The 24,918-nt window shown below is 35.6% G+C and overlaps 1 long non-coding RNA gene across 4 annotated transcripts in view; it reads right to left on the bottom strand.

Annotated features, from left to right (window-relative positions):
* LOC122161088 overlaps nt 1-24,918 on the bottom strand; it is a 61,681-nt gene that overhangs the window by 7,973 nt on the left and 28,790 nt on the right. For 2 of the 4 annotated variants that reach the window (XR_006169074.1, XR_006169075.1), the window contains 4 exons: nt 11,467-11,590; nt 9,572-9,700; nt 8,586-8,664; nt 7,913-8,102 (listed from right to left, as the gene is read on the bottom strand). This is a non-coding gene — a long non-coding RNA (uncharacterized LOC122161088). Of the gene's footprint in view, nt 1-3,599; nt 3,684-7,912; nt 8,103-8,585; nt 8,665-9,571; nt 9,701-11,466; nt 11,591-12,575; nt 12,672-24,918 lie in introns of those variants that run through there. The other 2 variants (XR_006169076.1, XR_006169077.1) reach the window with 2 other exon arrangements.

Here is a 24,918-nt window from a genome sequence, read left to right as displayed (position 1 = left end):
TTACTTGGTGCCAAGGTCAGGCTGAGAGGCCCATAGTTTCCTAGCTACTTCTTATGATCCTTCTTGTAGATGGGAGTCACATCGGCAAGCCTCTTATCTTCCGGGACCTCTCCTGTTGACCAGGAATGCTGATACATGGTGGAAAGTGGCTTGGCTGTCACTTGCACGCAGCACCCTTGGATGGATTCCATCTGGCCTCATGGACTTGGGGCAGACCAGATGGAGTAGTAGGTCTCTAACTGTTTCCACATGAATAATGGGAGGTTTATTCTGCTCCCTATCTGGCACTTCCAGGTCTGGAGGTAGAGGATAACTGGTCTGACTTTTAAAGACAGGTATAAAGAAGGTATCGAGAACATCAGCCTCTTGCTTATCCTCAGTGATCATGTTCCCTGCTGCGTCTGGTAAAGGACAGAAATTTTCCTTAGTCTTTTTCTTACTGTTAATATGTTTGTAAAAAAGTTTTTTGTTCTCTTTTACCCCAGCAGCCAAGCTGAGTTCAAGCTAGACTTTTGCCTTCCTAATTTTCTTCCTGCACATGCTAACAGCTTCTTTGAACTCTCCCCAAGTTGCTTGTCCCTTCTTCCACAGGAGCTAAATTCTTGTTTTCTCGTGAGCCTCCCTGTTCATCCACGTTGGTCTGCTTCCCTGCCAGCTCATTTCGCAGCACAGGGGGTTAGCCTGCTCCTGTGCCTTTAAGACTTCCTTCTTAAGGAGTGTCCAGCCTTCATGGTCTCTTTTATCTGTCAGGAACTGAATTCCAAGGGACTCTCCCTACTAGTGTCCTGAACAGTTGGAAGTCCACACACCAGAAGTCCAAGGCAGCAGTTTTGCACCCCTCCCCCCCCCTCCCCAACTTCACTAAGAATTGAGAACTCTACTATTTCATGGTCACTCTGCTGAAGACAGCCCCCAACCTCCATGTCTCCCACTAGTCCTTCCTTGTTTGTGAACAGCCAGTCCCCTCTAGTGAGGAGGTGCCCCATGAGAACAAAGGCTGGCAATCATGCAACTCCTGCGTTCAGAATGCCTCATCTGTCTCTTCATCCTGGTTAGGCAGTCTATTACAAACTCCCACAAGGATGTCCACCTTGTTGTCCCTTCCCCTTATCCTTAAAAATGTTCATTTTGGGAAACACACTCTGCATAATGAAACCATGCCATAACTTCGTGTTTGTAGCCAGGGAACGTTGCTTTGTCATTATCACAGAGCATATATCTCCCAAGTCACAGCTCTTGTGAGCAAGATTTTTTGATAACTTTAGAGGATAAGAGAGGGAACAGCTTCATTTCGTGAAGGAAATGTAAACAAGGAAAAACAGTTACCCTAATGATAGAAATTGCTATTACACTTTCTGTATTTTCCTCTAAATTTTGTTCTAATAGGAAAGAAGGTCTTTATCTCGGTATATGTACTAAAACCATGAAAACGCGATTCTGCTTCTAAAGAATAGAAAGGTTGAAATATTAGATTTCATAAAAGTTTGGTATATAAAGGCAAAAACATACATATGATATTCTGGCAATGTATGGTAGCTTAAAACATTAGCATTCACATTTTTCTTCCACCCAATACTGCTTTGTTCCTTTTACGGATGTAGGTACCTTGGCTTTTTTTTTCTGCCAGGTGCATATCACTTCAGCTTTTCACTAGGTATATTAACATTTATGTAGGCGTAGCTACTTCATGAAAACTTGTGAACAAATTATTATTTACACCTTTCTAAGAAAAAGTCTTCATTTATGATACAGTTAATAATTTAGTAAAATTGTCTTTGCTTTTATTGGTATCAAGTTTTTATTTAAATGCCTTTTTGAAAAGGTCACTGTAGAAGAAAGAAACTTTTTGTATGTGAATAATCAAAATCTATTTCTTGAGAAGCTTCTGTATTTCTTGGACATTTTTTATTTCCATTGTGGGTTTTTTTGTTGCTGTTTTTCTTTCTTCTTTGATAAGAAAAGATAAAGCTCTTAGTTATTCTTACAGTTGAAAAAAGCATTTTGGCTTTTAAAAAGATCTTTAAAAAATATATATTGTGTCATTTTTGAGAAAAGTTGAGTTATATTTGTATACAGTTTTAAATCAAATTTCTTTGGGAAATTTTCACTTTTTATGAGATATAATTTTATATATTATATATAGATAGATATAGAAAAATTTCTTTTTTGTTAACATTGATGTCTGAGGCTTTTTTTTCTGCTTAATTTTTTTTCTTCAAACTACTTGTCATTACCATGTTATCATGGAAAAGTAGCTTTAAAGGCTGGTAGTGAAGAGTATTCAATTTTATTTTAAGTAGTACTCTAGGTTTATATGACACATTGCATTTTTTGATAACTGTTACTATGCACTGAACTAGAACATTAGTAGTGGAATTATTTTCATTTTTCTATCCTTATGGTAATCTGATTACCCAGGTTTATGAATCAGTCTTGCTCAGTTTGGAACATCTGCAATTTCACTAGACTATATTCAGTCTACCTTATTTTTACTCACATATTTCATACGATCTGTTAGATCACCATGTAATGGTTTGTGCTGACACACAAACAATTCCAGTTTTCTCAGTCACTTCCATGTTTATGAAATTGTCCACTGAGACAGATTTTGAAAACAGTGTTAATTTCTATAATCAGTACAACTGTTGAAAACTCCATTGCTTTTTTCATTTTAAGTAAAATCAGGTTACCCCCCCGCTTTCTCCCATGAATTTCTTGATGCATTCAATAAGCAGTTTAAATTCTACCAACTCTCTGTAGATCATTAATTTGCAATCTTGAATTTCACATGGAACCAATATTTAAGTCTGAATACTACAACTCATTTCCAGAGTTCCTCAGAAATGATGATTCCAACCAACTCCACCATTAGCTTTCCAAAAGTTGATGTGGCTGCTAAACATGCTACTTCTGCTATTTCTGGTGCATGCCCTCCTCATAAAAATTTTTTAATCTTCGAATTGCCAACTTTAGAGAAACTTGTAAGAACAAACAAACAAAACAAAACAAAAAAAAAACAGGGTTCTGTAGTCTGAATGTAATTGCTCATTAGAAATTCTCACTTTGCTCAACTGAAAGATAGATTCTGCGTTGGCAGCTGGAAGTACGCTATGGAGTCTCCTCTAAATGGCTTCAGGGGAACGAAAAATAAATGTAACCCAGAAGGCATTTCTGTCAAGAACCAATAGCATATAATTAGCAGCCAAAGTGTAGAAGAGGTTCCCTCTGATATATATCAGGCTATAAAGTACTGGCTTCTGTCTGGAAATTCCATTTTATTATGTAATATATTTTGGAGCAAATCAGCAACTATTGAGCCAAGACACAAGTGCTACAAGAACTGGGATTTTCATTACTGCAAAACCACTGCTTTATCTTTCAACTGCTTTAAATAAATCACTGAAAGAAATTTAAAAAAGTATTAACAAAATCTATTCCTTAAAAAATATCTATTTCTATAGTTTGCCCACAAAGTTAGACATTTCTAGTACATCTAAGAATGTAGAGCACCTCACTGGGAAAAAGTAAGTTACACATTTTAGGAAGACAAAGTATATATGAACTTAATTGTGCTTAATTTTTTTTTGTTTAGAACATACCTGAAGATTTAAGAATTCCAAGAATGAAGGAAGGCTATTTAATCCCTTCACACATGTCCCACTTGTGAGAGCACAGGAGGATTCCTACAGAATTTAGTAACAAAAAATTTAAGACAATTTAACTCCTTTTTTAAATTTTACTTTACCAGAGAGTGTATTTGTCCATGAAGCTGGCAGAAAGTCAAGTTAGTGTATAAATTACAAAAGGATCCTTTTCATCTTTACTGGATTCCACTTTTTTAGGTCACAGTAAGATAAGAATACACAGAGGAAACAAGAAACTTCTCCATATTTAGGAGTATGGTTGTGAGAATGTGAACCATCCGTAGCACTTTGTTTCGACTTCTTATGAATCAGTTATTTTAGAGTCTTATCTGCTGGCTAGTATTCAGAATGTAATAAAATCAATGAAGATTTTCCCCTTTTCTTTAGATAAGAGCTGAATGAAGATAGTAGAAACATTTATTTTGAGATTCTAGCTAATTTTTCTGGTATTGCACACTAAGCTGACTAAAAGGAATTTTTATCAGTAAAACTCTTCTTTAAATATCAGCCTTACTGAGGTCATAAAAACTCAGACATTCAAATAAAAGACTAAAAATTATACTGTATATGTTCTAATTTTCTCTAAAGGTTTTCAATCTGAAAATGGACATTTTTCTTTCAAATAGTTTTTGTTTAGAGGAATCAGAGCTCATTTCTTGTGATAATCCAATAGACAAAACCAAAACAGTTATGCTTGCAGGCAAACACTTCACTTTTATGAAATGCCAGCAGTCATTATAATTTATAGCTTGAGTTTAAGATTGCTAGTTTCCTAAAACTAGCAGAAGGACATTGTGATCAGATTCTTGATAGTAAATGTCTTACCATATGCAAATGCTTTCATTTTCTTTTTGGGATTGTTTGTAAGCATTCTCAAAAAAGGACTGTGATAGAATTATTCTCTCATTATACACTGCTGTAACTTTTATGCGTTTAAAATACAACTTTAGAAAAAAGTTTGTGTCCTAATCACAGTCATCATAATTTCCTTTCTGGTAGTGAATAATGTCAACAGCTTTGTTTGTTGTCTTGTTTATATTAGAAAGTTAAAAGGGTGTCTTTCAACATGCTGCATAATTAGTACATACTTTCAATTTTTTTCCTGACCCACTATCCGGTTCTCGGAGGAAAAGAAAAAACAAGTGAGAGACCTCACAGCACAAACTTCCAAATCTACAGCAGGAATCTAAAATAAATACGAATCCCTTTGGGCTCTGAAATACAGTTTTCCAGACACAAGCTCCACTGATATCACTGTCAGGGAGTTCATTCCCTTGATCAATTCTGTTTACTTAGGCAACTCACTTTGAATTTGTGGTTTAGTGTTTGGTGGTTCTGAAGGGTGCTTCTAGCAGACATCAAGAAAATGAGACAAAGGCTGTAGGTGCTAGTAAGTAAAACTACTTATGGTGATTCAACTGTTTCTTTCTTAAGTACATTGCTCCCCATGTTTAAACAAACCAACAACAACAACAAAAAAAAAGCAAACAAAAAAAGGAATACTTAAGAAGCATTTCTGAAAGAGAAATATGTGCATCCACAGCTGTAGTCTATGACCTCTTTCCTGATGGGAACAGAGATTCCCACTGGCAGGAGATCTTCAGCTTCACCTTCAAAGGAAGGGAAAGAATGTGGTGCAGAAATTGGAGTTGAGCACGAAGGCTATCCTGAAATTCTGTCTGGGCAACACAACACAGTCTGTATTTGTAATAAAAAGTTGACTAATTATGCCTTCTTTCATTGAAATGATAATTTTTTTTTCAAGTGCTTAAAAAGCAAATTCTGTGTACTTTACTAGTGAGCTGAAGGGTAATACTGCTTGGAAAATAACTTGGTTCAAATGATAATGTTTTTCCTTAGAGAGAATAAAGCATCAATAGAGGACAGGAGGTGTGTGTAGATGTGTGAAATGTGTTTGAACTAATTAAGACGTTCCAGTGGAAGGAACAATGCTTTTGTTGAAATAAGCGAAAATCGGTGCTATTCAGGATAATTGTTCAAACAACCAAGTTATATGGATTTACAGTAATACCTTTTGAAGTTAATTGTCAAAAAACTTGTGTATTGCATCTTAAATTTAAGTCAAATGTCAAGTGATCTTAATATGATGCTTGTGAATACTGAAGAGTGTTCATTTTAGATGCTGAAGTAACACACATATTTAGAAATATGTATGGGAAGTGAGAAACTGAAATCTTGAAGGTAAGAGATTGAAATATTTTGATTTCTTACTGCTAGAGTGTTATGAGTGTTTCAGTGTATGTAAAAGTAAAGAATAACGGCACAGGTTTTTAAATGTCTGGCAGCTACTCGTGCATATGCAGCTACCTCTGCATGGGAAGCATAAAACTTTCAAAGGTGGCACTCAGTACTACAGGCTGTATCTGTATCACAGAAAAAGCAACGTTTCCCAGCTGTCAAATCTGGCCATACTCTTGTCTCACCAGGACAAGACAGGAAGGTCATGCTTCTTTGCCTAGAGGAAAGCCTTAAGGAAATGAGAGTGTGCCTGGCCACAAGCCAGTGGTACTGTGATCACGCACATGTAGACTTCCCCAGAGAATGTGGGTGCTTCTAGGAAGGCTGGTAGTGTGAAGTCTGATTATACACAGTTTAATATCTCAGTTGCAAGGTAACAGGGACAGGCCTCTGCCAAGCGCATGCTCTGGAATATGTGTTGAAATTGTTTTAATAATAGAGAATCTGTTTGCTAACCAGTGTGCCAACCAGACTAGAAGTTCCTGGGAGAGCTGATGCGGAGTTGGGATGTGCTTGAGGAAAGGAGAAGATGCTCCACTAGTGTTTCCACTTCTTAGAAAATAAGTTCTTCTGGTGTGACTTCATGTGTGCTCGAATGAATAGCTCTTGGTGACGAACAGACCCCAGCGTAAGACAAAAGAAGAAACTCATTCCATAAGAACAATTCTTATAAAAGAGAAGAAAGTGAAACTGTCTCTATGAGCTGACCGCAGATTGTTCATTCTGATGCACACTGGGACTAATTTCTTTCCAGTAAACACCCACTCTGAAAACACAGTCTACTTTCCATTTGTGAGATGAAGTCCTTTCTCACAAACAATTAAATTTATCCATAGATAGTCAGTATAGCTTGATCAATTATGTTGTGATATGTTGCTGAAAAAAATCAAGACAGTAAAAAAAAAAATAATTCTAAAATGGCAACACAGAGAAGCTCTCTAATAAATTCTGCACCAGTTAGGCTTGGGCACTGCTTATAGAGCAATGTTGTAGTGTCTAGATTTCACTTCTTTGACTGGACTGAGTGGCATGAAACTTGTTAGCAGTTGTTATTGTGCTGGTCTCATTATTGACATGGTTTCTTCTATAGTGATAGAGTATTCTTTTTATCAGATGTAAGATGTATACCTGGTATGTGACTTAAGTTCAGCAGAGAATCCTTTGTACTGTGTTGACTATTTGGTGCAAATAAATATCCTCCTATGAAATAACAACATTGATTTCTTAGTTTAGTGGTTCATTGGAAGATGAAATCCAGCTGCCTAAAATTTGAAAAGTCAAAAGTAATACTGCTTAAAATACTGCTTGTGGAGTCTCTGTAGATCTGCAGAATGCTTGAATAATTGTTGCAACCCATGAAATACTAATAGCAATGCTTTTTCCTGGGAAGCCACCAGACCCTTTCTGTCATGTTGCAGGTCTGGCTGTGGGAAGTTGGCAGTCTGGCCAGGACACAATCATGGGGCTCCTGGAAATGACAGCTGTTGGGAACTGGCCATGTTCTCTTGCTCTGGCTCTTGCAACTTGTTTCCAGCTTCTGTCACTGTCATGCTGAAGAGTTTTGGGTATTGGCCAAAGGTATATACTGGGCAGCTCTGTTGCGCACTGGTTGTATTGCTCACAGATCAGCATGTGTCACACACACTATCACCATACTAAGATGACAGCATGTCTGATAATATCCATATGGCCTTTCAGCCCTACCACAAAGATTAGGTATCGTTAAGAGCAAAATTACAGAATCAGACAGACACAGAAATGTAGAGGTTGGATATATAGCTTTCATCAAATTGTATACCAGACTTCATGTTTTTTTTCTCTAATTCTATCAGTCTACTTTTTCTCCAAGAACACAGAGTATGATAATGCGATAGCAATCTGTGATTCAGTGGAATGCTGTAAGACAGAATCAGAAACCATCTAATTAAACTCCTTCAATATTTTGGAGCATGTTGATGCATACAAATTTGACAATTTGTACATACACATACAATACAAGGGAGCGGAGCTGTCAAAATTCCTGCTTCTCTTTATTCTGGGATGAAGAGCAGCTTAGATGTTAAGTCATCAAATATCTTTGTCTTGCAACCTTTTGTTGTTTATTAGCGGGGAATAACATTTTTATCCCAGAGTATAATGTTCCCAAGGTTCAGGTCATGCAGATCAGTCCAAAGAGAAGAATACTGGCCAAGAATACATCTGGAAACAATGTTAAAAGCAGACAATTTCTGTGTGCCCAGCTATTTGGAAGATCTGAGAACTGAACAGAATAGGCTCACGCTATGATGTTTCTGAATTATTTCTGTAATAATACCTACCTCTTGGACTGCTGTCAACAGACGGATATTTGTTTGTTATGAAACTGCTACTGTCAGTGCTGTCATTGATCTTTCGTATGTCTGTATGACTGTTCAATTGGAAGATTGATATGCGGTAAAGCAATGCCCATAACTTACCTGGGCTGGGAAGGATTTGTCCTAACCCAACTTGACTTGTACTGAAACCTCATTAAATAATTCAAATGCATCATTTTGGCGCTTCTCAGAAAAAGTTAGATCTTACAGCACAGGTAAAGGAAATAAAAGCTAAGAAAATAACTGAATTTTCTTTAGTTGACTATAAAGTAAGATGATAGATTGAAATATCTCCTATATTTTGTGTGTCTATATTGCACCCATTTACCTTTGGGGTCTTAATTTCTTTCCTACTTCCTTTTCTTTCAGTTCTGCATCAGGACTCCATCCAGTTCAGTATTATATTTCTAACAGGAAGAAAGGAAAAAATGCAGCCAATTAAATGATTCAAAGAAAAACATTTTAATGCCCCTTGTGTGGCTATGTTCATAGATGTTATTGTAAACATTTTTTCTTTCTTTTAGCTATACTATAAGAAGTATGCATAATTATTGTCATAGGCATAGAAATAGTTTCAGGTCAGTACATTTTTCAGGGTACAAGTAACACTTCTGCAATTTTATAGAACATATGTCGATTTATTTTATTTCTTTTTCATTTTCATACTACAGACAATAAACTTCCACTTTGGAATATCCACAGTTCCACAGTGTTGTTCATTGTTTTTTTGTTTTTGCTTTGTTTTGTTTTGGTTTTTTCCTTCAAGATTGATTGAGGTTTTTTTTTTTTAATTTATTTTTTTAAGATTTATTGTGCAGTTCAGTGAACAGGTTTTGTTAGCTTTGTTTTACTGACATTTAAACTGAACTGAGATTTCAAAATAATCATAAACTATTGGCCACCACCCTGACTGGAGGCCTGGCTAGCCTATTCTGACGTGACTACTGCAGGTGCCTTTCACTTCTGACTACTCCTTTTCTGGCAGACAGGCTGTTTTGCATCAGACATTCCCATTTTGCTTTTTTGCCTGTTTAAATTCTTAACCTACATTCCCCATTGGACTGTAACACTTCATTATTTCTGCTTTGTCCCAGCACTGCACACTTGGCTGTTATGCTTTGCCCAGATCAGACATTCGAGAGAAGAGGTGCAAAAGTAGTAGTTCAACAGTCTATACCAAAAATTACACACTTGGCCACTGTACTTAGCATTGCTTATTTCCAGCTCTTCTGTTTTGACATTTTACTTCTCTGACACTTAATTCTCAGAATTAATGTTTCATAAATAAAGTGAAGTAAAGGTTTTTAAATCTACCTTTTCTGAGATGTTATCTGGTTTCATCTATTGCTTCAGTTTAAGCTGGCCACTATTCTTCTCATTAAAACATATTCCAGGGAGACAGGCTCTCTTGGCAGAAATCATCCCACACTAGTCCTCATTTTTCTAATTAAAAAAAAAACCATTATATTTATCAATATGAAACATTTCATGAACATCATCACACAGCAACTGTAGTGTTTGTCAGACTGTGCTATAATAAAAGGTTGAAGGAGTTCTTACAGCAGAGAGATAATAAAGAAAAATATATGAGGTGAAGGGTGGAGTTCAAAATGTCTTGGTTTTGTTTCTTTGTTGTTGTTGTTTGTGTGTTTTCCTGTAGCAAACTGTTTTCTTGGAGTTTCTAGCTTTTTCCATTCCGTTTACAGTGTAGTTGAAGACCTGGTAAGCTGAGTTTGGTAAACAGTCAGTATTTGTTATAAAGTTAGGTTAGTATGCATCCTGAATCTGTACTATTCATGCTGAAGAAATCATCTAGTCTCAAAGAATAGGGTGATTTTAGAGAGCACAAGTGATATTTTAGGCTATATCTAAATAGAAGCACTGAGATTCAGTATTATTTATACTTTTTGAATTAGAAGAATTCAAGCAGGATGAATCATTAACTGCTTTGTATTGTTTGATGTCAGTCATTAAATGGTGAAATTCTGTTGTTTCACGATTACCATAATCTCAAAGGTTAATGAATCAAACAAGATAAACAAGTATCATTATTCGTCCCTAATTAAGGAAAGTCATGGTAGATTATTGTATGGCTCAGTTAGCTAACGCGAATAGTTCAGATAGCAGTTTAAGAGCCACAGAACTGAGCAGTATTGCATTACAGAATTTTACTTTCTAACAGTGTTAGTTTTACTTCCTTCATGCTGGCTGATTGTCATAACTTTAGTATGTTTTTTCCTGTGTCTGACTAGTACAAAATAATTTACCCTGGTTAAGTGGCAAAATAAAGCTCTTTAAATTTACCTCTACTTTTGTTTGGATGCAGTGTGTTTTTTAAAATCAAGAACATTGACCTTATGGATCTCATTAACTTTAGAAAATTTATCAGCCAACAGAATGGAAAATAATTGCAGCTCAATAAAGAAGCCTTTGTTTACTAACAGCTAAGATGAAATCCTTCCATTATATAAACTCCCTTTAACTTCTTGGGGGTATAGGCGTTCATTTCAAATGAAAGTAGCATGTCATTAACTAGATTTGTCATTGACTTAGTTGAGAATTATAACCTAGACATAAAGCGTGTAAAAGAACACAAGTTAATATAGCAATATTGAGTGAATATTGCTATAGTAATACAAGGGAAGAGTAGTTTGACAGCCGTTGCCCTCATCGTGTATTCTTAATCACTCAAGCCTCTAAGATTATTGAATTCTCCATAATTTTTAATTTTAGCAGGAATTTACTTTTTTGGAGTGTTTTTTTTTGTTTGTTGGTTGGTTTTTTGGTGTTTTTTTGTTTGTTTTTGTTTTTTTTTTTAAATCTGCAAATTAGAGGAGATTTTTTACTAAGATGGTTGACTCTTTTGTATATTTGTCTGTACAGTGAACCTTTGGTACGAACAGAGAGCAGAGTGACCTGCTCCATGATATCTGCTTCAGTACCAGTGTGAGAATGGTAGGGACAGGGAAGAATAAGCATCTCTTAGTTACTGCATATCGTTTGCATGCCATGGGTAATCAATTATATTGGTGTGTTACCTAGTCAGAATTAAGGAACAATGCAAGTGCATGAATTGTAGTTTGGCTACTGAGAAACAGCAAAAAATCCTCCAGTTTATACTTATGCTTAAATCATGATTGGTCATATGCTATGCTTTTGTTTCCTTTACAGTTTCATGTACGTTTTTACTCATATTGAAGTCTACTTACATTGTTTGTGTCAGAGAGCTATGACCATTAACTCTGGCATAGGATCAACTTTTTGTTCTGTGTTTGTGAAGTGATAAACCCTGTTACGGTCCTTCTTGTTCATGAGTTTACATGATGTCTGCTCCTAAAAAAAATTAATAATGGTTAATTTTTCATTTTCACTCACACAAGCAAAATTTAAAAGTGAAGATTCTGTTACAAAATATAGCAGTCATATCAGTGATAGGGAAGATATGTAAGGTAAGCTCCCTGAAGGTAACTGTTCAGCAGTACAAACTTTTGCAGCTTGCTTGAATTGAATTAAACAAGTCATTGATAAATGTTTTTCTCTGTGCACGTACAGTACGTATTTATCTGTCTGAACCAATATGTTTTGCCACCCTTAATATATGCTAAATTTTATTTCATTTCTGAAATACTCTTACTAATTTCAGTAGAATTTCCTTCTTGCAAGGACAGAATCTACTCAGTGAGAATATGGAAAGAAATGAAACACTAATGTTCTTTTATTAGGTCACACAGTAATCTTTGGAAAAATTAGACACTTCTTAAAAGCTGGTAGGATTTATCTTCTCCAGAGTTAGGCAGAAATTTTTCATCTGAAGCTGTCATGTAGCCCAAATCTGCTGTAGGTGTGCTTGAAATTGTTGCTTTGACTATGGAGTATGATAAAGGGGGGAATAAATCTAGCATTATATTGTTCTTTTCCTTTGGGCTAATCCATATTCTATATCTATTCAGAACAGAGATCAACAAATCTTGAAACACGGAAAGAAATGTATCATTTCTACTTCATTATAATTCAGTAGGAAATATTTATCTCTTTTCCCCTTTCCTCTCTCCTTTTGCCCTTCCACTGCTGAGCAAACATGAAATGTTTTCCTCTCGGTACTGTAGTGAAAGGTATTGATTTAGAATCCCTAGCTGTATCACAGTACACAGGATTTGAACTGTTCAGGAACTTCTACTAAACTCCGTGCAAGAGCTTATGCAGGGAGATGCCTGGAGCTATTAGGGATGGGGTAAGAGCTGGGTCTTTCATGCATGGGGACCTTGCAAAGATTGCCCAATTCCTTTTTGCAGATTACTGTAATGACAGCAGTACTGACCTAGGAAGACAGGGGAAAACACTTCCTGAGTGCAGTCACCCTCTTTTCTTCTTTGCAGGGAATTTTCTGGCAGACCATAAACTCTTCTGTGTTTCCTTTTCCATATGACTTAATGAAAAATGAATTCCTGGTCATGGCAGTGGGCACTGAAGTCCACACCTCTCATACAAGAATATACATTTGAATTCTGTCAGGTTGAATAAGAATCTGGTTGGAGTGTCCTGAGTAAATCATTAGGTAGTAAAAGGAGAGACATTTTCACCTCCCCTCCCCCCCCCCCCCCAACGCCACCTTTTTTAGCTTTGCCAGTGACATTTGAAAAGAAAACAGGAGTGGCTTTTACTTCAGCTAGGCAATTTTCAAAGTTTTTGTAGTAAAATTGATGAAATAAGTTATAGAGCAATTACCTGCTTCTCGTGAACATTTTCATCTCTTTTAGGTCATTTTCTAACCCCAAAACCTCAAGTGAAGTAGCTTTAAGGAGTTTTCCCATATATAGGAAAAGCGTCTGCTTTCATTCCTCCCCCACCTCCTTCTTGGGCAGGGCCTTAAGAGGGTGGGGAAAGCTTTGGCCTTCACTTCAAATAGGTGAACATCTGCTGTAACTCTCAAAATGGATGTATATATTCTTGTTATACGTCTCTGTGGCTGTTTTTCTGAAGTAAATATATGATTATGTTGTGTTTTGTATTGTAATCATCTGTCTCCCCCTCTCCATGCAGGAGAATGCTTTTCTCTCTATTTTAACATTTGTTCTTTCATAAACCCACAAATGACAACTTAAAGAATAACTAAATATTCACTCTGGCAAAGCCAATACTCTTTTCATGAATGCCATGCCTTTTGCATTAGAACATCACATGGTAAAAAGCCTTTGTGCTGAAGGACTGATGCATGTCTAATTGGCACAGGCAGCATTTTAAACAATGTTTAAACTAGAAATGGTTGGAAATTTCATGTCACAATATATTTTCAATCTACAGTACAGTTTCTACAAACCAGACTTCTTAATGGATGTTCATTTTTTAAAGAATATTTTTTTTCTCAGATGAGGGAGCTCATAAAAAAAAAATTCAGCTTTTTAAAATCTACTTGACTCAGATCAGACCTTATTATTTCTTGTCTTAATTAAAGTGTTATTTCAAAACACTCAAATTATATAACTGCTCTTTCAATAAATTGCATTATAATTATTCTTAAATGGGACTCTGTGAAGGCTTGTTATTCTCATAATATATATAAAATTTGCAAGATCTCACTCCAGGTTTAGAATGTTATTGCTAATATACTAAATCTCAAAAGATTATTACAAAGAAAATGCAAATAGCATCAAGCATTGTGATGGGATCTGCATGGAATACACTCAACTGATGATAAAGGAGTTTGTCAGACAGAATTATATACTTCAGGAAATAAATCTGAATGATTAACAAGGTAAATCTGAATATAAACATATACCAAAATAGCATGTCAGACTGAAGTAGTTATCCATTAGATGTAGTACAGCTTAACTGTAGGAGAATAAAAATATATAAAAAAGAATAAATAAGTGTTGAATGATACACTTTCAGTTCAAGCCTTTAATGTGCTTTCAATCACTTTGACAATGCCATTTTTTTTGGTATTTATTTAAAATAAACAAAATAAAAAATTATTGTTTATCCAGTTTTCATATTCAAAGTTTATTATACAGTAGATATAGAAAAAGTTTTTCCATGATGTCCAACAGAAAACAAGCATCCAACTCCATAAGAGATGATATTTCGCTTCCATTTAATTCCATTCAGAATGTTTCTTCGGAATTCAATTCTTCTTATTCAAATAAACATTGAATAATTTGTCCTATAACTGTTTTCTATGCTGCTGTTATTTTTCTGAACTTTCTGACCTAAGAAAGCAGCTGCTAGCAGATGCCAGTGTTTCTTCTATATTTTATATGGTTTGATTTCTGTTACTTCTGAACCTGTTTAAATAGCTTCCCATGGACATTTAATTAGATAATGAAAAAGAAACTTACAACCACACAAAAATCCAAAATCTGTGGGAAACTGAGAAATAATTTTATTTTATTTTTTTCCAAAAACTTGATTCAAATCAACAAAAGTAATGGAATGATTCCCACTTCTTGCTATAAGCTCAAGTTTTTGACAGTAGGAGATCAAGTAGGAGCACATGGTGAATGCTTCTCATTTCCTGCTTATACAACCATGAACAATATTTTTAACAAGAAGAGTTACTTTTGAAATAAATTAAGCCTGAAGAGTACTAACCTACTCAATGGACATGCCTGTTCGTCTAGCTCTACTGACTCCTTTGAAGGTGGCATACATATATGTTGTAGGTGTTGATGCACTGTTCAAGAAATTTAGGCCTTCTATTTGATCTTCCGGAAGCGGGAGACTAGAAAACCATTTTTTTTGTGGCTTAGTGCATTCAGCTTAGAATAAATATAGCACTGTATCCTTCAAATCTACAATTTTCACCAACTAACCTTAGTTAAATGCAAAGGGCTAGTTTCTTTTTCAAGCTGAATGTTTAGTAACCAATAATTTAATGCATAAGGTGTTTTGCTAAGCAAAAATAAACGCTATACTTTTATTTGATCAATCACATGTGGAAGAAGAATTTGACATAGTTACACCCAAAACTTTTTTTTGTAGTTAGGACAAGTATATATGGCTTTTCTCTAAGCTGGAAACATAACTTTGTATAGCACTGACATATAAGATTAAGATAGCTGAAAGATTATCTCAGAATGATGTAGTAAGTCATAGCTTTTATTAATGGGTATTTGGATGTGAACAGTTAGTGGATGAGCTACTAAGGGAGTGGAAGTGAGATTTATAGTTTATAATATGGATTTAGGCTATGCCATCTTTCTTTTAGACTTAGAATATAATTTTGCTAAGGTATTTTAAATATTCAGTTCTTTACTGAATTGTGGAAGAATACTGAATTTGTAGTGACAAAATTGTTCAGCCAGATCCAAATAAGGTGAAAAGCCAATATACAAAGCAGTATCCTAGAACATGACAATCTATCCAGCCTGTTAAGATATCTAAACAAACTAATATTTTGTCTGAAATTGTTCTTTGAAGACAGTGTAGAAAAGCAATGGAATGACTTGGTCTTGCAGATCAGTGGAAAGTCTGAGGTACTGATGAGCGCAGAAAGACTGAGATGCAAAAGTACACAGGGCCCAATGAAACTGATCAGAATTATGCTCAGAGTATGGAAAAAGTCAATTAAGCATGATTAAGGAAGATGTCACATAAAAGAGAAGAAAAGCCAAAAAGTTTTTGCTTTTTGAGTTCGAAAATCTTTTTAAAAAGATCTCAAGATATTATTCAGTGCAAAGATGAAATGAGATAGTTAAACTTTTGTCCTGCTTGGGTTTTTCTTTGATTTGATTTCTTACCAGTTACAACCACATCTCAAATTAAGCTGCATCCCTGAAAAGGCTTAATAATAACTGTATATAGTGTAAAACTCTGCACCATACAACAAGATTATTTGAGTTGGTTGATAAAAGAGCAGAATATACTTAAGAACAGGACACAGGTAAAAATAACTTGGAAAATGCTGGATTAATTTCTCAATCCACGTGCTGCACCCCCTTGAGTTGTGTTTATCTCATTGCTTTGTGTTCTCTACATGTAACTAAACTGCAGTCAGTTCCTCTGCTTGGATCATTTATTCTGGTCAGCAGCCAATAGAGTTCTGAGTGCCACCTCAGTAAATCCCAACTAATATTTTCACAGTTGAATAAACTGTGGTACATGAAAACCTTCATAATTCCTTTCATAAACACTTGATATATTCTGTCATAATCAGGTACTGCTTATTCATTCACTCTATCCTGAATGCCTGTGGCTTATAAGTTATGCAGGCATTTACCAGCACATAGCAAAGAGGACTATTGATTAAATATATGTCTAGGAGTATGAAGGAAATGTAGACAAAGCTTTAAAGGCCAAGAAAAATTTATCTACAATTTTTTATTGTGTAATATTTTTAGATATATTTTTAAAGGCACAAATAAGGATTCATTTCTTCCCAAATACTTAATTCCGCCTCCGTGAGAGAGAGCCTCCCCACTGCTTTAAGTCTTTAGTACAGCAACAAAATGAAATCCATATATTCTCATGACAGGAAGGACAGAACAGCTACTACATTAAGTTTTAACCACACCAGCATCTGAAATAACTCCTCTTGGCTATTGCTTAATGAGGAAGTAGAAGCATTTCTTACTTAAAGAGCAAAATACATTTGAGTTCTGATGCAATTATTTTGTTATGCTTCCTTGATCACGCAGTGATATCATACCACTTTTGACTGACAAGGTAGGTCATTACTGTGCTGCAATACTACAAGACTCCTATTCTGTCTCAGACATGACTGACAACTGAAAGTAAGACAAATTCCAAGAAACCTGATATTCTTGCACTTTTAAAATCTCAGATTCTTTAATGGGAAAAAAAGTCCCAGGAAGAAAAGTCTCAGGGAGCCAGAACCTGCAAAACTTCTGAACAGCTGTCTCCTATTTGCATTTTACTTTATTATCTTTAGTTATTTATCATTGAAGATCAGATTGTTCAAGCATGATTGCTCCAAGAAGTCAGAAAGTCGTGTAATCACAGATACCAACAGAATACTTATCTGTATTTATTTGATGAGCTTTTAAGTACCTTGATGGTCCTGTGTCTCACATAGAGTTTTAAAAATTGTCTCCCTTTATTTCTGTTATATTAACTAGATTTGGATATATTCATCTGGAATTTGAAATAGTAGGGAAAAAAAAGCAAACACCAACATAGTAATTTTGTACAGGCCTTTGTTGCACCTTCTTTTCATTCCAAGAGAAAAGATCATGATCCAGAACACATTTGTAATCAGAATAGTTTCACTAGTGATCAGAGAATGACACTTTCCCACAGCCACTCTAGTGGGAGGGAAATTGAGGAGTAGGTAGAACCTTATCTTTATTATCTATAAACCATGATATAAAACAGAGATGCAGGTTTAATTTTAGTGGATATCAACTTCAAACATTGAAAGCCTATAAATAGGCCATACATTGAAAGCCTATAAATAAAAATTCTTAGTCCTCTTTACTAAATTGGTATGGGATAGAATACACTGCTATTTCAAAATCTTTTCCATCATCTATTGCTGAGTGTTTTTCTTAATTATTTATATATAGAATTTTATACTGTTTAAATATAAAACCAAAATGAATTTATTTACAATACTCACTCAAAATTGAGGCCTGTTGTTTGAAGAAAAGTTATTATGGAATAGTCAAACACAAATAAGTGTAGCAAGATTGTTTTATACTAACAAAAGCAAGTTTAAAATGATTAGAATGAAATGTGGACAGCTGATTGGAGTTAAACTCTAGGAAAAGAAGAATATGAATTAACGAATGAAAATACATTACTGTGCATGAAAAAGTATAATTTGATATTTATTCTAGGGCCACGAAGATGATTAGAGTTCTGGAGCACCTCCCCTACAAAGACAGGCTGAGGCAGCTGGGCTTGTTCAGTCTGGAGAAGAGAAGGCTGCTGGATGACCTCATTGCAGCCTTTCAGTATTTAAAAGAGGATTAAAAAAAAGAGGGTAGATAGTGATAGGACAAGGGAGAATGGCTTTAAGCTCAAGGAGAAAAGGTTTAGATTAGGTGTCGGAGAGAAGTTCTTTGCAAAGAGAGTGGTGAGGCACTGGAACAGGCTGCCCAGAGAGGCTGTGGATGCCATAGAGATGCTCAAGACCAGGTTGGATGGCACCTTGAGCAACCTGGTCTAGTACCAGATCTGTAGGTTGGTGGTCCTGCCTGTCGCAAGGAGGTTGGAACTTGATGATCCTTGGGGTCCCTTCCAACCCTAGCCATTCTATGATTCTATGATCTTCATTTTTATTTAAGCACTTGCTTGAGTAAGCAAAAATAGTACCAGAGCCCTGATCAAAGAAAAATATATGTATTTTTCCCCCATAAAGATCTTTTCCAAGGCCAAGAGAATGAAATCTCTGATTTCTTGTGTTAGGCCATTATCAAATGCAGGTGAAAAGTCTTCTAAAGCAAATGTGTCATCAGGGCAGTAGATTTGCTCAGGGAAAAGTTGAATGTGTAGATATAGGTTTCATAAGAAACAAAAATGTTAATTATATAAATATTAGCAGAAGTATTTTTGATTTGAAGAGACAATGGATATTTTCTCCATTCTTGCTATGTCCTTCTTTTGTTTTCATGCCACACTCATTTACAGTTAAAATGATATTAATTTTCATTTAAGTTCTATTTTTATCCTGCATCCTGATCTAGAAAAACACCTTTGCATGACTGAGAGAAATCTTTATTTTTCTCTTTTCAAAGAATGTATTTTTTCTCAAACCCTTAGTGTATGACACTAAGCAGGTAGCCAAACATCCTCTTAAACTACTTTCTTAAGGCTTATTTCCATTTTCCCCTCTATCCTGCTCTGACTTGAAGGGAATGTAATTTTAAATTTTTATCAAAAACAATCCACTTTTTCTTTTGAGTATGTGTTATATATAAAAAGATGTATTAACAAATATCCATTTGATGATCTAGATACTGCAGGAACTCAGTGCTGTGTAAAGAACAGTAAGGAAGTATAACATACACCATGAAAAAAACAACAACAAAAAAATAATAATGGTGATTTCTAATTTTAACTAGCAGAAGAAAAAAATATACCAATGTACATAAAAAAAAAAACTGAACACAGAGAAAGTGGAGCTTGATATACTTCATAGCACTAAGGATAATTCATCACTAGAATAGGTTAGTAAGGACATAGCTCTGTGGGCATGACCTAAACAAATGGCTACAGGCTGACCAGGCCTTAGTCATATACATGCATTAACTTACGACTATCACCTACTAATGCATTCTTCAAAACAAAGCCTTAAAAATAAGCAAGTTGTATAAATAACTACTTTTTAAACCTCTCTGAAATATTAACCTGCCAATTTGAAATAACGTAATTCATAGAAAGGCATCTTAAAAGGTTTAATAACCTAGAAATATACTTTGTTCAAAATAACTGTTTGAAGATTTTATACAGCTAAGATCATAGAAACAAACTGTAATTGCTGGGATCCACATGATAGCGTAGGCATGTTTTTGTGGTCAGGGCATAACTGAAGATTTCAATTTAAAAAGGCTACGTATGGTGTTTTGGGTTTTTAGAATGACTAATTACAAAACTGTAGGTATTATATTTCCATCCAAATCTTTTTATATATTGGTAAGATCTTTCATTCAGGAACAGGCAATACCATAACAACAACAACAAAAAAAGACAACAGAAAGAGAGGAACTGAGCAATGTCTTTTGTTCTTTGTATATCCATGCTTGAGACTCAGTGGTAATTTCTGATTACATCAAACAGCTGATGATGAAAGAAGTGCAATTCTCTCCATTTATATATAGTGGAAGGAGAAGTCCTATGAAAGATGAAAGCAAATCAAGAGTGTTAATACAGAGAGGCACTGGGGAAACAGAGTGAGACTGCTGGGTTTCTTTCTGCTTCTTACTTATTTCTGGAGAATCTACTCAGGCTGCAAATAAATGGACACGTTCCTTTTGTTCCATATTTCTTTGAGCTCTTCTTCCTAGTGCACATGAGAGAAAGGGTAATTCCAACACTGTGTAGATGCACTTCTCATTAACTTATTTTCTTCTGTTCCAGTCCTTTCTTTTCCTAACTGTTCTTCATTTGTGCACCATAGGAAAATTGATTTCTGAACACAGCTGTCTTTTCTCTATTTACATCAGCAAAACCCCTGTAAATAGTGATTTAAGGGTAGGTAGAAATTTTCCTTTTCTGATGCACTTGCAGGACCAGACATGTTAGGATGTGGTGTGATTCCAGATGCTTCTTAAAGTATGCAGCTAAAGATCTGGAAAAATATGCTATACAAAAACAGCCAGAATACCTAAAGAGTAGCATGTTAGAGGTAGATAGTATTTCATGTCTTTATGGTGCTGCATTTACCATATCTGTATCTACTGATACATTCCTAAGGAATGGTGTGCCTTTCTTAGAGCTTTATTTGATTGTCCTCTCTAAAGAAGCCATGCAAGCCGCCTGTGAAACAACAGAGTAAACTCTCCAGCAAAAGAAAGCTGAAAGTACACAACTATCTGCTCTCAGGAACTGTTACATTAGGGACATTTTTTTCTAGCTGAAACGTTTCATCACTGCAAACTGCAGAGGTTACCAACTGGCATGAGTGACAGAATTATAAAAATGGGCTGGTCAAATGAGGTTACTAGCAGAGGAAATGGCAATTAAACAATTTGCTTGAACAATAAATGCTGGAGTTTTGAACTGCTTACGCTGTTGTGACAGCACAGATACCATTCCAGTTATCTGACTAGCTTTTTATGTAGGTTCTTGAGTGTGTTTTGCTATGACTAGGTATCTAGTAATGCCTACAGTATGGCTGTGCTTCTGACTACCTTTCATCGTCTGTGACTCAGTGATTTTCTCACATGATTTTCAGCAATAATGAAATGCTAATACTGGTGTAGCTGGAATCCTGAAAAGGACGTTTGTAATAAGAGCATCAGAGTTCTGTACCTGTTACAAACTTTGTGCTGAGCCTACTTTGCTACTGTGGGCTGGAGCAGCAATCAAGATACTAATTCTTGCACAAATAAAAAAGTGATAATGACAGATTAAAGCAGTAGAGTGTTCTGAAGGAAAAAAAAAAAAGTGAGATTTTAGAAATTTTGTTCTTCCAAATAACTTGGGCAAGGAATGAAGGAACTGTCCCGCACTGAAAAAGCAACAGATCTAGGTAGTCTTTCCATCTCTAATTGCCTGGACCCTCTGGTTTCACAGGGGCTAATAGAGCTGCAATGTGAATAGGGTTGCTCATGCAGCCACTACGCCACGTGAAAGTTAGCAGACTCTGCAGAATTAGGTATGGTTAGGAGAATCTATTTCTCCAAGCAAATCCCCTCTTCCTGCAATTAAAATGCCTGATTTTGGTTTGTTGAATGAAAAGTTGCCTAAAAGTAATGCTTGTCATTCCCTAAAATCTTTCTCCTGACCTTCTGCAAAGCAGGGAGTTTGCTGTTTGGTTTCATAGCACAATACCATTCATCTTAGCTTTACTGCATACTCCCAGTAATAGCAGATATATAAGCTGCTTCTCAGTGGTCTGCTAGATAAAACAGGGTTCTTTTTACATAATGTACTATTAATAGCAGACAGTTTCTCAGCTTGAAATACTTCTGTTGGTGAAACATCTGTGCTGAGTGCAACAACTCCAACATGTACATTATCAGTATAGGCTTGTGAAGAATTATTTGGAAAGTTCACTCACCGAATACATCATGCTAAGTGAGGTCCTTTGTTGAAAAATACTTCCAGCTACTATGAGAGTATTCAAATAAAATAAAATTATTTATGTGTCAGGGAAATATCTGGAGTCCATCCATGAATGGCTGGAAAGAGTGAACAGTATATTACCAGTGTCAAATATCAAGGATCTAATTTTAAGTGTCTGTTCTTTCTATACAGAAGAGTCCAACCTTTAAATATGAGTAAAATATTCAAAAATTTTATCCCAGTACCTTCACTGGGGTCCTGAATATATTTTATAGTGTCAGAGAAATTAGTATCACATATTGTGGAATAAACAGAAGAACTGAGCTACTATTTTTCTGCCTCAAAATACAAAACCAGATTCCAAGGCAGATTATAACCTTTATAAGTAGTTTCACTGAGGATGGAAGAAAATGAGCCATGCCAAAGCAGAATTCCTGGGAGAACTATATCTGACTCAAGTTTCTTCTTCTGAAGACTGTTGAGGAAAAATTATGCACATGTGAAGAGCACAGGATCACACCTCTCCATGTTAACACATCCCTCTGTCCTGGGATTTTGTTTGAGCTAAATACCAAAATGATCCTTCTCTACACTTCTATATAGTGAAAAGCACATGAAATTTATAAATACTAGATGTGATATTCATTGTTTTGTTAAAATTTGAAATAGAGACAGAAGTTCTGTTTACTTTGGAAAGCAGCGACAGGCAGAGTTTATTTGCAACTTCAGTGCCAAGTTGAATTGCAAATACAGGCAGAAATAAACCCACGAGCTTGCTCAGTGAAGTCCCTGTTGGTGAAAATTAACACAACCATTTAAATGTATATGTGTTCTATATATATTTTCTTGCATTTGTAATGTTGAATTCTTCTCCAGTATTTTAGAAATATTTCAATATCACACGACTACACCCCTGGTGATCTATAAAGGGCAGAGCCTTAGTCATCTTAGCCATCTGAGAAGATGTGCAAGATTTTGTTGGGAGTTACCCAGACCTAAATGTGGCTTAATCTGGGTAATCTCAATCCAGTAAAACAGTTACAGCAATGTAAGATGGGAAGATACTGAATCCTGAACAAAATTTGTAAGACATTGAACATTGGTCTCTCTAGAGATTTAGGAAATACATCAAGTATAAGAAAGCACCAGAAGTGTATTCCAGACATGACAGCTGAAGCAAAGGGAGAGGAGAAAGATACTGCAAATAATACCTCTATGGTATTCTAAAATAAAAAAATGTTCACAATACCTAGTGTTAATTGTTCATCTACCTCAGTTTAGTATACTTGTTTAAGAGGTAAAATATCCTAAAAGCATGTCTGTACAAATAAGGAGGAAGTTCACAAAGACTACTAATTTGTAATTCCATAAAAGAAAAAATACTGCTTTTAATTCCAGCTCTGATTTACACTTAGAATGCCTTTCTGTCTCAGGTGGTAGATACAATAATTGCAGATGTTGTTCAGATGTTATAAAATTAGATGGCTGCCCACGCACAGTGAAAGAAACATTACACAGTGAGGGAATATGTACCTCAGCACCACCTTATCTGTGATGTCTGAGAACTTCAGAAATAACAAAAGTGATCAGGCACATTCCAGAACAGCAGCTTTTTCTTTCCAGTTGTTGCCCATGAGACCTCCAAATCAATCATAACTTTCACAGTTTACGTGTATCGTTTGTTCATACATAGAAACTAACCACAAATCACTGCATGCAATTGGGTAACAGTTTTTTTATTCAGACCAAAATGTAGCATCAGTCTTTACAGTAGGAACCAAATTGCACTCTGAGGTGCTCCCACAGTGGCATGGTAGTGACAGGGATACCAACCAGCCAGACTGTCAACGTATAATATTAGCAACACTGTTTCAAAAGGCAACATAGGCCCCCTCTTTGCCTGACTTCCTCAGTTCCATTTCCAACATGATTAAACAAGCCACTGACAAATAAAACAATTTAAAGACTGGAATGTGGCTAGAAAGGCATAGTTTTGAATATATCTGGCACAGTCAGTCAGCATTTCCATTCCTCCTGTGGGCAAACTACTAATTAATGCAGGAGTACTATGCAGTAGTTGAGTTTTGAAGAAAGTATAGTCAGAGGTAACAAAACGGAATTTTGTGTGCTTGTTTTTTTAATGTATTGATAACCACTTATAAAAATTGTCTCATCTTTCTGCAATGAAAGGACTGATACAGTCCAGTTTGTCTTATCCAGATAGTTCATTTCATGCATGACTTTAACAGGGCGTAAAATGTACTTGGTGTGTGCTCTCTGTATTTAATTATTTTGATCCTGCGAATCTTTAATTTTCCTTGATGCATGAATTTATGAAACTTTACTAAGCATCATTTTTCAAGACTTTATTTATGACAGTACATACTTCAGAGAATCATAGAATTGTAGAATCACTAAGGTTGGAAAAGACTTCCAAGATCATCCAGTCCAACCATCCACCTATCACCAATATTTTCCCATTAAACCATGTCTCTCAGTACAACATCTAAGCATTCCTTGAACACCTCCCAGGGACAGTGACTCCACAACCTCCCTGAGCAGCACATTCCAGTGCCTGACCACTCTCTCACAGAAGTATTTCCTAATGACCAACCTGAGTGTCCCCTGGCACAATTTGAAGCCATTCTTTCTAGTCTTATTGCTAATTACATGAGAGAAGAGGCTGACTCTCACCTCACCGCAATCTCTGCTGACAAACAGCTATTCTTGTCAACAGCATAAACCTGTATACAAATATATCATTCACTACATTTAATGAAAATAGCCAAAGTTTAAAATCACTGAACCCAAACACACGATGTTCACCTTCTATAAAACTGTCTCTGTTCACTGTGACATATTCTTCCTGTTGCTTGTCATTTCAGTGTTGCTTCTGGAAGCACCAATCTCTCTCAGATTACTCAGCTGACGGGAAAAGTTAACTATTTTATTTGTAAATGTGATTTCCTCTGAAA

Source organism: Centrocercus urophasianus, unplaced genomic scaffold (assembly GCF_019232065.1).
Source record: "Centrocercus urophasianus isolate 14NV4802_14NV808 unplaced genomic scaffold, USGS_Curo_1.0 seq_18, whole genome shotgun sequence".
In the NCBI taxonomy this organism is placed as follows: domain Eukaryota; kingdom Metazoa; phylum Chordata; class Aves; order Galliformes; family Phasianidae; genus Centrocercus; species Centrocercus urophasianus.
This window is presented reverse-complemented; position numbering and strand designations above follow the sequence as displayed.